The sequence below is a fragment of the Chlorocebus sabaeus genome, chromosome 5, assembly GCF_047675955.1.
Source record: "Chlorocebus sabaeus isolate Y175 chromosome 5, mChlSab1.0.hap1, whole genome shotgun sequence".
In the NCBI taxonomy this organism is placed as follows: domain Eukaryota; kingdom Metazoa; phylum Chordata; class Mammalia; order Primates; family Cercopithecidae; genus Chlorocebus; species Chlorocebus sabaeus.
Genome location: NC_132908.1, coordinates 55,166,687 through 55,180,925, shown reverse-complemented (window position 1 = coordinate 55,180,925; position 14,239 = coordinate 55,166,687).

Sequence of the window (14,239 nt, the reverse complement as noted above, 5' to 3'; positions counted from 1 at the left end):
AAATATAGTATATGACCAATGGAATCATCTTGCTAGGGATTGGGTCCTAGGTTGAGCTTAAGACAGAATGACATAGTCTAAATTGCACCTAAACGCCTTTGGTGCGGTAATCAGCACGTCTTGTATCCTCAGCATTGGAGCAGATCACCATTTCTCTATTTGAGTTCCAGCTGAAGTACTGGCTTTGAGTGTAGGGACTTAAAGAAAAATGTTTCTTTAAACGCTGGAATCGCATGAGGGAACAGGAACCTTACACCATTTTCCCCACTGAGCTTATTCTGGACAGATGCCTGTTTAGTGGAATGACACTGGCACTATTGCCTGCCTTTTTTTTTTTTAAGGCACAGATGAATTTGCAGAAGTTACGCACTGTATATGATGCAACTCTGCCACATGCAACATTTCTAAGGGGAAAGCAATTTGAGGGCAGAGAAGAGCACATATCAGCATCCCCCTATTAGGTGGTGTCCTAGATGATCTTGAAGGACACAGAACTAATAACAGTGATTACCCCCAGGCAGAATTTTTTTTTTTTTTTTTTTGAGACGGAGTCTCGCTCTGTCGCCCAGGCTGGAGTGCAGTGGCCGGATCTCAGCTCACTGCAAGCTCCGCCTCCCGGGTTTACGCCATTCTCCTGCCTCAGCCTCCCGAGTAGCTGGGATTACAGGCGCCCGCCACCACGCCCGGCTAGTTTTTTGTATTTTTTAGTAGAGACGGGGTTTCACCGTGTTAGCCAGGATGGTCTCGATCTCCTGACCTCGTGATCCACCCGTCTCGGCCTCCCAAAGTGCTGGGATTACAGGCTTGAGCCACCGCGCCCGGCCAGAATTTTTTTAAAATCAGTTGTATACTTTCTTCTACTATTAAAACGAAACAAAAAAAAAAAAAAAAATGTTTTTGGCTGGGCGCAGTGGCTCACGCCTGTAATCCCAAACACTTTGGGAGGCTGAGGCAGGCAGATCACTTGAGGTCAGGAGTTTGAGACCAGCCTAGGCAACATGGTGAAACCCCGTCTCTACCAAATAGAAAAAATTAGCTGGATGAGCTGGGTGTGGTGGCGCGCTTCTGTAATCCCAGCTACTTGGGAGGCTGAGGCAGGAGAATTGCTTGAACCTGGGAGGAGGAGGTTGCTGTGAGCTGAGATCGTGCCACTGAACTCCAGCCTGGGCAAGGGCAAGACTCCATCTCAAAAAAAAATTTTTTTGGAAAGATACTTTTGTAATAAAAATTTCAAACTTAATGCAAGATCAAAAGACTGTTCCAGATTCTGTGCCCTCCCCCAGTCACTGCCCCGGGTTTGCTGTCATTGCACAGACTGGAATTGTGGGCACCTGCCATTTTGACTTTGGTTAGAGGTGAAAACATTAAGTTCTGAGATTTATCATTACCATTGCTGCCTTCTGAGAAGTTAAATGGCAGGAAGCACGCTTTTCACACATCCGTATCCTCCAGAGTGTGCTGTGGGGAAGCATGGCCAAGTCTCTGAGGCGGCAGGGGCTACAGGACGGGGAGAAGTGGAGGGAAGGGTGCTCCACGGCTACCTGATGAGACGGTTCTCAAGTGCTTGAAACTCAGGTGGGCGGGGTTAAGACAACTTTCCCCTTTCTCCTGCCAGCGACCAGCCTGGAGCCACCTTCTGGAGGATGCTGCCCCTCTCCTTTGAGTCCCTTGTCGTCAGCATCACAGAACACCCCCTCAGCCCAGGTGACAGAGCCTGCTCTTGCAGGGCCAACTCCGGTCAAAACTGAATGTCGTCCTGCTTCCCTGTCCTTAGCATATCAGCATCCGCCTGTTAGGCAGTGTGCCTGTCTCCCTCACTTTCTGGGTTACAGTAGGAATCCTCAAATGGCTGTGTGGGTGGAGGGGTGGGCAGTGACAGAGTATCTAGCCTCTGGCCACTGTCTAGTGAAATCTTCCTTCCAATCCAGACTCGATTATGGCATGAAAGATGCTTTTGTGGTGACAAGAAAACCGGGTTAACTTCTCATCTCTTCTGGGTGCCAGGATATCAGTGAAGTGCTCCTGGGGGTTCAGAGAAACACAGCGAGGCACTCTCCTCCACACAGAGCCTCTTTCACCCCAGGCACTTGTCAGACGTGTCTGGGGATTACCTCACCACCCTCTTTGGGGTGGTAGGCGGGCGGCTTCCCAGATGCCTCACATACCCATCCCGGAGGAAGACGGAATCGAGGGGCCCCGGGGGCGATGAGAGGTATTATCTGAGCTGGCCCCAGGCCAGGGTGAACAGTGGTATCATGACTGCACAGCCCCTTGCCTGTAGCTTTCCAGCTCGCCGGGAAGACAACAACCTCCAGTGAGGCTGAGGGAAGAGGGAATGACAGGCTGCTGGGCTGAGGCGCCCTCATGGAGTTTGGGCCCGGGTGATCTCGGATCACGGTAATTGGAGCAGGCAGAATTGCATTATCCAGCTCCTTGGAAGTCATGGTGTGTTTTAGAAGGAATTGCCCTCTAAATGAGAGAGTGTTAGGTAATTGGCATGAACTTGGAATAGCACACAGCTGTTCCCAACAGGGCTGATTCTGGGGAAGAGCAGATTTACTATGGCACTTAATTGCCCCTGGCCCATTGATTGCTTCCTCTATAGCCAGGCTAGAAGACTGGCAGGCGCCACACCAGTCCACTCCTGGGGCATTTCTGAAGTTTGCAAGAATCCCAGAGAACAACCCCAAATTGATATCCCTAACCCCCTCAGCGGCTTCAGCCAGAGGCCCTGAGTGTCAGGAAATTCACTGAAAAAGATCTTGGAGCTCTTGTCTGCATCCCCATCGCCCTCGTTTTACTGATCAGGACACTGAAGCCCAGAGAAGATGGGCTGCCCCTCTAGAAGCAACGGGGCGGAATGACGACCCAATGCACCTGATGAGACCCATAGGCCATCCCTGTCCTCTTTTGTGTTGACATCCCCTTGCCTCAAGCACTGGAGTCAGCTCTGCCTCAGCAGTGAGGGCTGGCCTAGCCAGTCACTACGTGGTCACGTATCAGCTGAACACCAGGGTCTCAGGCTGACAGTGAAAATCTCATTTGTGTTTAACCAGGGAGGGAATCATGAAAGTAATACATGCTCATGGTACATTTGTGAGCTCATGGTCCAAAGAATGTGAAGGGCTGTGCACGCCTGTAATCCCAGCAATTTGGGAGGTCGAGGCAGGTGGATCACCTGAGATCAGGAGTTTGAGACCACCCTGGCCAACAGGGTGAAACCCCGTCTCTACTAAAATACAAAAAAATTGCCGGGTGTGGTGGCGCGCACTGCTGATCGCAGCTACTCGGAAGACTGAGGCAGGAGAATCACTGGAATTTGGGAGGCAGAGACTGCAGTAAACTGAGATCGCGCTGCTGCACTCCAGCCTGGGCAACAAGAGTGAAACTTGGTCTCAAAAAAAAAAAAAAAAAAAAAGTATAAAGAAAGTAAGATATTAAGTCCTACTTCCCATTTCTGAAATGACAGCACCTGAATGTATGAACAGAATCAAGTTACCCTTTCTTCCTGCACCCAGCCTCCTAGCATGAACAGCTTTTTCAGTTTGCTGATCCCTGTCATGCGTGTTCTCCCAGGAGCCTGGGAAGGCTTGGCACTGCGGGTGACTTCTAAGCAAGATGGCGACCTGCGCGGTACATGGCAGTGCTTTTCAGAAGGCAGCATGCTTTCATAGCTGTTGCATGTGGCGCCCTTGGGATCTTGTCTGGAAGGTTATATGTGGCGCTGCCCCCATCTATGGACAAGCGCAGAAGTTAAAGGGCTCACAGGGGCTGCATAGCTCACATGGGCCAGAGCTGGGAATAAAACCTAGGGTTTTCTGCTAGAAGGTCAGGCTCCTGCTGTTGAGCACATCAAGTGTCTGCTCATAAGGTATCTAGAACAGACTTCAATGGGCCAGGCACAGTGGCTCACGCCTGTAATCCCAGCACTTTGGGAGTCTGAGGTGAACAGATTAACTGAAGTCAGAAGTTCGAAACCAGCCTGGCCAACATGGCCAAACCCTGTCTCTACTAAAAACATAAAAATGGGCTGGGCATGGTGGGCACCTGTAATCCCAGCTACTCAGGAGGCTGAGGCAGGAAAATCTCTTGAACCCCAGGGAGTGGAGGTTGCAGTGAGCCAAGATTGTGCCACTGCACTCCAGTCTGGGCAACAGAGCAAGACTGTCTCTAAATAAATAAATAGATTAATAAATAAGGATAGACCTGATGCGGGGGGGGGGGGGGTGGCCACAATGTACCTTCCCACAGGAAGATTCGTCTGCTGAATTTTAATTCATATTCTAAAATTATGTTTCTGGGCCAGGCCGTGCTGGTTCATGCCTGTAATCCCAGCACTTTGGGAAGCCAAGTCGGGATGATCACCTGAGGCCAGGAATTCAAGACCAGCCCAGGCAACATACTGAGACCCCATCTCTACAGAACATAAAGAACTTAGCCAGGCGTGGTGGCATGCATCTGTAGTCTCAGCTACTGGGGAGTCTGAGGTGGGAGGATCACTTGAGTCGGGGAGGTGGAAGCTGCAGTGAGCTACAGTTGTACCACTGTACTCCAGCCTGGGTGACAGAGCAACACTCAATAAATAAATAAATAAATAAAAATGAAAATCCAGCAAATTCAGATTCCTTGGCCTGGGACCCAGCTTATTAAAATGACAATTGTCCCCACCCCAAGAGAGAACATTTTTATTCTCTCTCTCTGTCTAAAGCCAACCCAGAAATCTGCATTTTAATACCTTCTCCTGGTGTTTTTTGGTGATTCTGTCATCTGAGGGTGGCTCCACGTTGGAGTGAGCAAGTGGATATGATACATCTGAGCGTAGAGAGGTCAGACACTGCTGGGAGAGAAAAGAAACATAAAACACCACCCTCCCCCGCCCCAGCCTGCCACCCAGGCACATCTGCAGATTGCAACCTCCTCCCACCAAAGACAAACAAACAAACAACAAAAAAACCCTTAAGTTCCTCCTTTTATACGGAATTCTAATATGTCACTTACATCTTCATACATTTTCCATAACCTGAAAGTGTGCGGTCCTGTAATGCAAACCACGAGTGCCTCTGGGCTGTGATAGAGGCACTCCAAATTGTAAATCCACAAGACGTTGAACATCTGGATAAAGCATGAGCCTCGGAAAAATCGTGCCTCTTGGTATCCATGGTGTCTGAAGCAAAGCAAAACAGTCTGCAAGGGGTGAATATGGAAAGGGATGGAACAGAACCCCTTGTTAAAGGGGTATAAAAGGTCACCAAGCGCCTCTACTGTTCTATTGAATGACAGCAATAAATATCAGTATGAGCCTCCATGGGTTCTCTCACCACTCGGGTATCCCCCAGCCCCTGCTTCCATAAAGTCTTAAATTGTAAATTCTGGTATTTTGGAGTGAACATAGTAAAAATCAATAAATACAGGAAAATCGGGCCATGAATACACTAGCCTTTGGGATCCAAGTCACTCTCCAAAGCTCCCTCCCATCCTCCAAGACCGCCCTCATGTTTACTTGAACCTAAAGCCTCTTTACAAGTCCGAGACCTCTTTTCTTGGTATTGGGAACTGACCTAAGCCCCCAGCAGTGAAAGGCAGGGAGAGTTGTAGTTCTCATTCCCTCCGCCTGACTGCTGGTAGTGTGCTACAAAGAAAGCAAATCTCAGCCCAAAAGGAAGGAGAAAAAAATTATTAGTGAGCATGCAAAATAGGTTCATGCCACCTAAACCTAAAGCTCAGTGGAAGTGCATGTTCACTGCCTTTTCCATGGCAAATTTTAGGATATATGATGATGTGGTGTGGCTGTGTCTCCACCGAAGTCTCAAATTGTAGCTCCCATAATTCCCCTGTGTTGTGGGAGGGTCCTGGTGGGAGGTAATTGAATCATGGGGGCGGGTCTTTCCCATGCTCTTCTTGTGATAGTGAATAAGTCTCGTGAGATCTGATAGTTTATTTATTTATTATTATTATTATTATTATTATTATTATTGAGACAGAGTCTTGCTCTGTCACCCAAGCTGGAGCGCAGTGGCATGATCTCAGCTCACTGCAACCTCCACCTCCCAGGAGTGATTCTCCTGCCTCAGCCTCTGGAGTAGCTGGGATTACAGGTGCACACCACCATGCCCAGCTAACTTTTTTTGTAGTTTTAGTAAAGATGGGATTTCACCATTTTGGCATGGCTGGTCTAAAACTCCTGACCTCAGGTGATCCACCAGCCTTGGCCTCCCAAAATGCTGCGATTACAGGCGTGAGCCACCATGCCCATTTGGCCTGATGGTTTTAGAAAGGAGAGTTCTGGCTGGATGCCGTGGCTCACACCTGTAATCTCAGCACTTTGGGAGGCCGAGGCAGGTGAATCACCTGAGATCAGGAGTTCAAGAGCAGACTGACCAATATGGTGAAACCCCGTCTCTACTAAAAATATACAAATTAGCTGGGCGTGATGGTGGGTGCCTACAGTCCCAGCTACTCAGGAGGCTGAGGCAGGAGAATCGCTTGAACCCAGGAGGCAGAGGTTGTAGTGAGCTGAGATTGTGCCATTGCACTCCAGCCTGGGTGACAGAGCAAGACTCTGTCCCCCACAAAAAAGAGTTCCCCTGCACATGCTCTCTCTTGCTTGCCACCATGCAAGATGTGACTTTGCTCCTCCTTTGCCTTCTGCCATGATTGTGAGGCCTCCCCAGGCATGTGGAACTGTGAATCAATTAAACCTCTTTCCTTTATAAATTACTCAGTCTTGGGTATGTCTTTATTAGCAGCATGAGAACAGACTAATACGCACGGACAGCAGGATTGGATGAGAGAGCAGTACCAGGTGGGAATTCCTTCTTAAGTGTGTGGGTGGGTGGGAGCGAGGGGTGAGTCCTGCAGGAGTTCTGCACTAAGATGTCCCAAAACTCTTACAAGCCTGGGCTCACCCAATTCTTATGTCCCATTTTAATGGTGACAGAGGTACCTATATAACGATTCTAGCCAGTCATTTATTTTGAATTTGACTCATTTCACTAATGGAAAGGTATTGCTGAGATCCCTGTACTAATGACAGGGGAGCAGAGATTCATTCCCAGAAGGCTGTGATCACTTTGGTCAGCATGCTGGCAGAGGGGCAGGAGGGAGAAAGATGCTCTGTACCCAAAGCCCCTTTCCTAACTCCACCCCAAGGCCACCACCATCCCAGGAAATCCCAGCAACCTCAATGAAGGACGTGGAGAAGGTGGAGCTTCCTGAGGCTCCGTGGCACTCAGTGACACAATCTCTCCTGCCTTGTCTGTAAAACTGTAACAAGGGGTAGAGGGGCCATGCACATCTCCCCGTAGACAGAGGAGGGGCCAGGCTGCTGGCAATTTTCTTCCTTTCTTCCTTTCTTCTTTTCTTCCTTTCTTTCTTTTCTTTCTTTCTTTTTTTGAAACAGAGCCTCACCCTGTCACCCAGCCTGCAGTGCAATGGAGTGATCTCAGTTCACTGCAATCTTCGCCTCCCAGGTTCAAGTGATTCTCCTGCCTCAGCCTCCTGAGTAGCTGGGATTAGAGGCACACACCACCACGCCCAGCTAATTTTTTGTATCTTTAGTAGAGATGAGGTTTCACCATGTTGGCCAGGCTGGTCTCGAACTCCTGACCTCGTGATCTGCCTGCCTCAGCCTCCCAAAATGTCGGGGTTACAAGCATGAGCCATCACACCCAGGCAGTTTATGAGCCATTAAACACAAAGTAGATTTTTTTTTTTTTTTTTTTTTTTTTTTTTTTGAGACAGAGTCTCACTCTTGTCTCCCAGGTTGGAGTGCAGTGGCACCATCTCGGCTCACTGCAACCTCCACCTCCCAGGTTCAAGCAATTCTCTTGCCTCAGCCTCCCAAGTAGCCAGGACTACAGGCAAGTGCCACCATGCCCAGCTAATTTTTTGCATTTTTAGTAGAGGCAGGGTTTCACCATGTTGGCCAGGATGGTCTTGATCTCTTGACCTGCTGATCTGCCTGCCTCAGCCTCCCAAAGTGCCAGGATTACAGGTGTGAGTCACCACGGCTGGCCAAAACACAAATAGATTTTTAATTCATGCCATCTAATATGGTAGCCATTAGCTGTGTGGCTACTTAAATTAAAATTTATTTTCATTTATTTATTTATTGGAGACGCAGTCTTGCTCTATCACCGAGGCTGGAGTGCAGAGGCATGATCTCAGCTCATGGCAACCTCTGCCTCCTGGGCTCAAGCGATTCTTCTGCCTCAGCCTCCCAAGTAACTGGGTTTACAGGCGCCCGCCACCATAACCGGCTAATTTTTGTAATTTTAGTGGAGACGTGGTTTCACGATGTTGTCCAGGCTGGTCTCGAACTCCATGGTGATCCTCCCACCATGGCCTCTCACAGGGCTGAGATTATAGGTGTGAGCCACTGCACCCAGCCTTAAATTAAGATTTTATTAATTAACATGAAATAAAATTTAAGATTCAGTTCTATCATACTAGACACATTTCAAGTGTTCTGTAGTTGCTCATGGCTAGCAACTCCCACCTTGGGCAGTGCAGGTAAAGGCAATTTCTACTGGACAATGCTGTTTTAAATGCTTGCATTGAACACAATGAGATGTTATCACCACCACCAAAAAAATTCAATATAGTATAATGGTGACCTTAATAAGCTGATTTGAGCGGGCTTCTCAAACATTAATATGCATAGGAATCACCTAGGGATGTTATTAAAATGCAAATTCTTATTTATTTATTTATTTTTTGAGATGGGGTCTCACTGTGTTGTCCAGGCTGTAGTGCAATGGCATGATCTTGGCTCACTGCAACCTCCACCTCCCAGGTTCAAGCAATTCTCCTGCCTTAGCCTTCTGAGTAGCTGGGATTACAGGTGCCTGCCACGAGGCCCGGCTAATTTTTTGTATTTTTAGTAGAGATGGGTTTCACTATATTACCCAGGCTGGTCTCGAACTACTGGCCTCAAGCGATCCACCCTCCTGGGCCTCCCAAAGTGTTTGGATTACAGGTGTGCGCCACCACACCCGGCCTTAAAATACAAATTCTGATTCAGCAGGTCTGGGATAAGACCCTAGATTTTGCATTTCTAATGAGCTCACAGGTCATATCCACACTGCTGGTCCATGGACCACTCTTTAGAAGGAAGAGATTAGAAGATCCATTGAAAAACAAGACAGCCACGCATGGTGGTACATGCCTGTGATCCCAGCTACTCAGGAGGCTAAGATTGGAGGATCACTTGAGCCCAGGAGTCTGAGGCTGCAGTGAGCTCTGATCATGCCACAGCACTCTAGCCTGGGTCATAGAGTGAGACCTCATCTCTAAAAATATCAAAACAGTCCAGGAGCAGTGGCTCATGCCTGTTATCCCAGCACTTTGGGAGGCTGAGGCAGGTGGATGACCTGAGGTCAGGAGTTTGAGACCAACCTGGCCAACACGGCAAAACCCCATCTCTACTAAAAATATAAAAATTAGCCGGGCGTGGTGGCACATGCCTGTAGTGCCAGCTACTTGGGAGGCTGAGGCAGGAGAATCGCTTGAATCTGGGAGGCGGAGGTTGCAGTGAGCCAAGATCACACCACTGCACTCCAGCCTGGGTGACAGAGTGAGACTCTATCTCAAAAATAAATAAATAAATAAACACTTAAGGTGCATTATAGGCATTGAGCCTCAGGAATGGGGCCTGAGTTGAGACCTATGTGACGAGTGACACATATTACCTTCTTTGGCTTTGACAGGATGCCTTGGCCACTGAGTAACCTCACTCACACACGATGTCTCATATCAGGCCTGTTGTGAATGACAGGCCCAGCACAAGGGCCCCTTTGCCACCCTGATAGGCCCTGACAGTCAGGGACAATTCCCCTGCTCTCTCCCATGTTGGGGCCCCAGGAGGCCCTAACTCCCTGGGGACCGAGGGGGCCTGCAGTGACAGCTGCCTGGGACAGCTCTGCTCAGATGCTGAGCTAGATGCCTTGTTTGAGCCTCCCCTTTATTTCCTGTCTGTTTTCAAATGTAAAAATAGGAAAGCACAAAGTACCCTTATTCCCACGGCCCCAAATTACCATTGTTAGAATTTTTCATGCACCGCTCAGTTCCATGTATGTCATTATAGTCTGTCAGTTTGTTGACCCCCAATGAATGCGGCCTCTTAGTATTCATGTCTCGCCTCATGTATTTCCCCTTGAGTTTGGGCTGGCCCCATGACATGCTTAACTACAGAACATGGCGGAAGTGATATTCTCTGCCAGGTCCCAGCCTAAGCCATCAGGAGACCTAGCAGCTCCTGCTTTTGTGTTCTCAGAAGCCCTGAGCAGCCACATCAAAAGTCTGGCTAGCATAGGCCGGGCATGGTGGCTCACACCTGTAATCCTAGCACTATGGGAGGCCAAGGCTGGAGGATCACTTGAGCTCAGGAGTTTGACACCATCCTGGGCAACATAGGGAGACCCCTATCTCTATAAATAATTTTTTAAATTATTATTATTTTTTTACAAAAATTAGTCAGGTGTGGTGGTACACTCCTGTGAGCCCAGATACTCGGGAAGCTGAGGCATGAGAATAGCTTAAACTTGGGAGGCAGAGGTTGCAGTGAGCTGAGATCGCTCCACTGTACTCCAGCCTGGGTGACAGAATGAGACTCTGTCTCAAAAAAAAAAAAAAAAAGATTAGCCAGGTGTGGTGGCATGCACCTGTAGACCCAACTACTTTGGAGGCTAAGGTGGGAGGATTGCTTGAGCCTAGGAGGTTGAAGTTGCAGTGAGCCGTGATCGTGCCACTGCACCCCAGTCTAAACGACAGAGTGAGACCCTGTGTCTAAAACAAACAAAAAAAGAAGTCTGGCTACCTTATACTTACCCTAGAGATCATGTCAGGAGACCACAGGGAGAGGCATGTGGAGGCTTCAGTTATCCGTGAATACAGGTATACAGGTGGTCACCAGCCAGCCCAGCAGAAGGACTGCCCAGAGAGTTCAGCCAAAAGGGAACTGGGCATAGTGGCTCACGACTGTAATCCCAGCACTTTGGGAGGCCAAGGCAGGTGGATCACTTGAGATCAGGAGTTCGAGACCAGCCTGGCCAACATGGTGAAACCTCATCTCTATTTAAAAAATAATAATAATAGTAATAATACACATACACACACACAAATTAGCTGGACGTGGTGGTGCACATCTGTAATCCCAGCTACTCAGGAGGCTGAGGCAGGAGAATCGCTTGAACCTGGGCAGCAGAGGTTACAGTGAGCCAAGATTGCACCACTGCACTCCAGCCTGGGTGACAGAGTGAGACTCCATCTCAAAAGAAAAAAAAAAAATAAAACAACAACAACAACAAACAAGGTCAGGTGCGGTGGCTCATGCCTGTAATCCCAGTACTTTGGGGAGGCCGAGGTGGGCAGATCACCTGAACAGGAATTTGAGACCAGCCTGGCCAACATGATGAAACCCCATCTCTACTAAAAATACAAAAATTAGAGGGCATGGTGGCATGCGCCTGTAATCCCAGCTACTTGGGAGGCTGAGACAGGAGAATTGCTTGAATCTCGAAGGCGGAGATTGCAGTGAGCCGAGACTGCGCCATTGCACTCCAGCCTGGGCAACAAGAACAAAACTCCGTTTCAAACAAAAAAAAAGGCAAGAATTGGGAGCAAATACGATGGTGGTGGTTTTAAGGCATGAAGTTTCAGGTGGTTCCTCAGGTAGCAGCTAATTACAAAAACCTGAGTCGCTCAGGTCCTAGAGGAGCACCCAGTCCCCCTGTCTCAGTACCTGCCCCTCTCCTCAGACCCCAAGTGCCCTTGAGCAAGGAGAGGAAAAGATACATTAAGGCATAGTCTGGAGAAAGCAGGTAATATTTATTAATTTATTAATGTGTATCTCATCTCAGTTCCTAAAAGGATATGTGGTTTACCAAAAGTGCATATAATGTGAAGTTTTCCTTTTTTAGAGACAGGGTCTTGCTCTGTCACCCAGGCTAGAGTGCAGTGGCACGATGACAGCTTACTGCAGCCTCAAACTCCTAGGCTCAAGCAATCCTCCCACCTCAACTTCCTGAGTAGCTGGGACTACAGGCATGCACCACCATACTCAGCCAAGTTTTTTAATTTTTTTGTAGAGATGATGTCTTGTTATGTTGACCAGGCTGGTCTTGAACTCCTGGCCTCAAGCAATCCTCCCACCTCACCCTCCTAAAGGGCTTTGATTATAGGTGGGAGCCATCTCGCCCAGCCGATGTTTTCTTAAAGCTAGAAGGATGAGGGGGAGGGAAAAGGCTCAGTAAATGCGGGAAGGTCAAGGGCTACCTGCCAGGTGGAGGTCTGTTTTGATGCCACCTCTCTTCATATGTGCTTGGGAGGTGGCCTGAAAATGTGGCCCTGAAAACCCTTGTGACCTGGAGGGAGAAAGTGATCAAGCTTTCCCAGGAAAGGGACAGGAGTGTCATCCTCACCCAGGGAACTCTTCCCCTCTAGAAATATGGTTAGAGAGAGTATGGGGGTGGGTGAACCGTGTGATTCTGGACTTTGGGTGGTGGTGTGGAGGAAGGCTTTGTGGAGGAAGGACTAGGAGGTGTGGCACCAGACTGTGGGGGGAAGGTAGAGTGAATCAAGAGGTCCAGGCTTGGGACAGCCAGTTTTTGGGTAAGCAGGAGCACGTGATTTCTTCCCATCAATTTCCAGGCTGTAGCCCCAGTCTTGGAGGTGGGTGCCAGCGACAGGTGGGCCAGGCTGGGGTGCTGGGGTAGGGGAGGCTGCACCCTCCAGACCCCCTCTTTCACCTTCTCCAGTTCCGGGGGCAGAGGAACTTGTTCCAGAAAACAGGGCAGCACTAGACGCAGGAGCAGAGCAGGCTCCTCACCCCATGCCGCTGCCACCTGCTCCAGCTCCGTGGGCTTGGGGCTGTGGGTGGGGGGTTCTCTCCTTCTGTCCCCAGCTCTAATCCCTTGCAGCTGTCGTCCTTCTGGGGAAGACAGTTGTGTCAGAATGGAGGGGAGTAGTTATTTTGAGTTGACCACTAGCTTCCAACTGGGACACATGGATGGCCTTGTTGGGCCCAACAGTGGGATGAGCCTGAAGAGGGCAGCCCACACGGCCACAGGGGGCGCTGGGGAGCAGGATGGCACCCTGGCTGCAATGGGGGCTGCAGAGGATAGAGATGGGCCAGGGAGGCCAGAGGCCAGAGGTGGGGGTTGCAGGAAATAGAGCTGGTGTCTTGAGCATGGGATGGTAAAGTGGGCACAGCTCCTGGCACTGGCCCCTGTGCCACTGGCAACAGTGGAGAAGGAAAAGAGGTCCCTGAGACTGAGGCTGGGCTGCTGGCGGAGGGTGGTGTCTCTCCTCGTAAAGGGCTGACTAGGCAAGGGTGGTGATTGTCCCCCTCTTCCAGGCAGGCCCTGCCCAACACCTTCTTCGGTCCAGAAGGCAGGCTGAATGGAGGCCTTCCACCTCCGATGGTGCAGGATCATTGCAGGGCAATGAACCAATGGATGTGCCCTTCTGAGTGGGAAAAACCAAGTGGCTCAGTGGCTCAGCCATTCCCTTTAGGATGTGATGACTTGGATTAAACCTGGCTCCAGTGCTTACCAACCTGAGCTCTGCGACCTGAGGATGTGACACTAACCTCACTGTGCTTTCCCGTTTCACAGAAATGGGAATAACAGCCACGTGCAGCTTCCTAGGGCATGGCGGGGATTCACTGATAGCAGATGGAATGGGCTTGAGGCACGACTCAGCCCACGGTGAGTGTTGTCATGGTAACCATCGTTGTCATTGTCTTAGGGTCCTCATGTGGTCCTCATGGTTGGCCTCCTTCTTGGGCCCCCGACTGTGTCTCTGTTGCACTGAAGGGTTTTGTGTCGAGGAGAGGAGAAATGAAGAAATCTTTACCAGGCAGGAAGACTGAGGCTCCTAGAAACAAGGGGAGGAGAGAAGAGTCTCCTGGACTGTCTGCCCCGGGAGGGCAGGGCTCCATCTGTTTCTTCCCTGCTGGATCCCCTGCCCCTAGGACTGTGCCTGGCACAGGGATGAAAGAATGAGTGGATTTCTGAGTGAATCACGCTGGGGTATGGACCTGCGCTGGGCTGCTGGGTGAAGATGACTGCAAGATGATCTCCTGGGCCGGCCAGTGCCAGGCCACGGCTGTCGGATTCCTCTCTCTGGAATTTGAAGAGGAAACTAGAGAGTGAAGAGGTGAGCCGCAGGGGCTCTGGAGCAGAAGTGAGAAAGAATCTGACAAGCAGAGGGTGGAGTTGGCCCTTCCAAGGGGAGACCA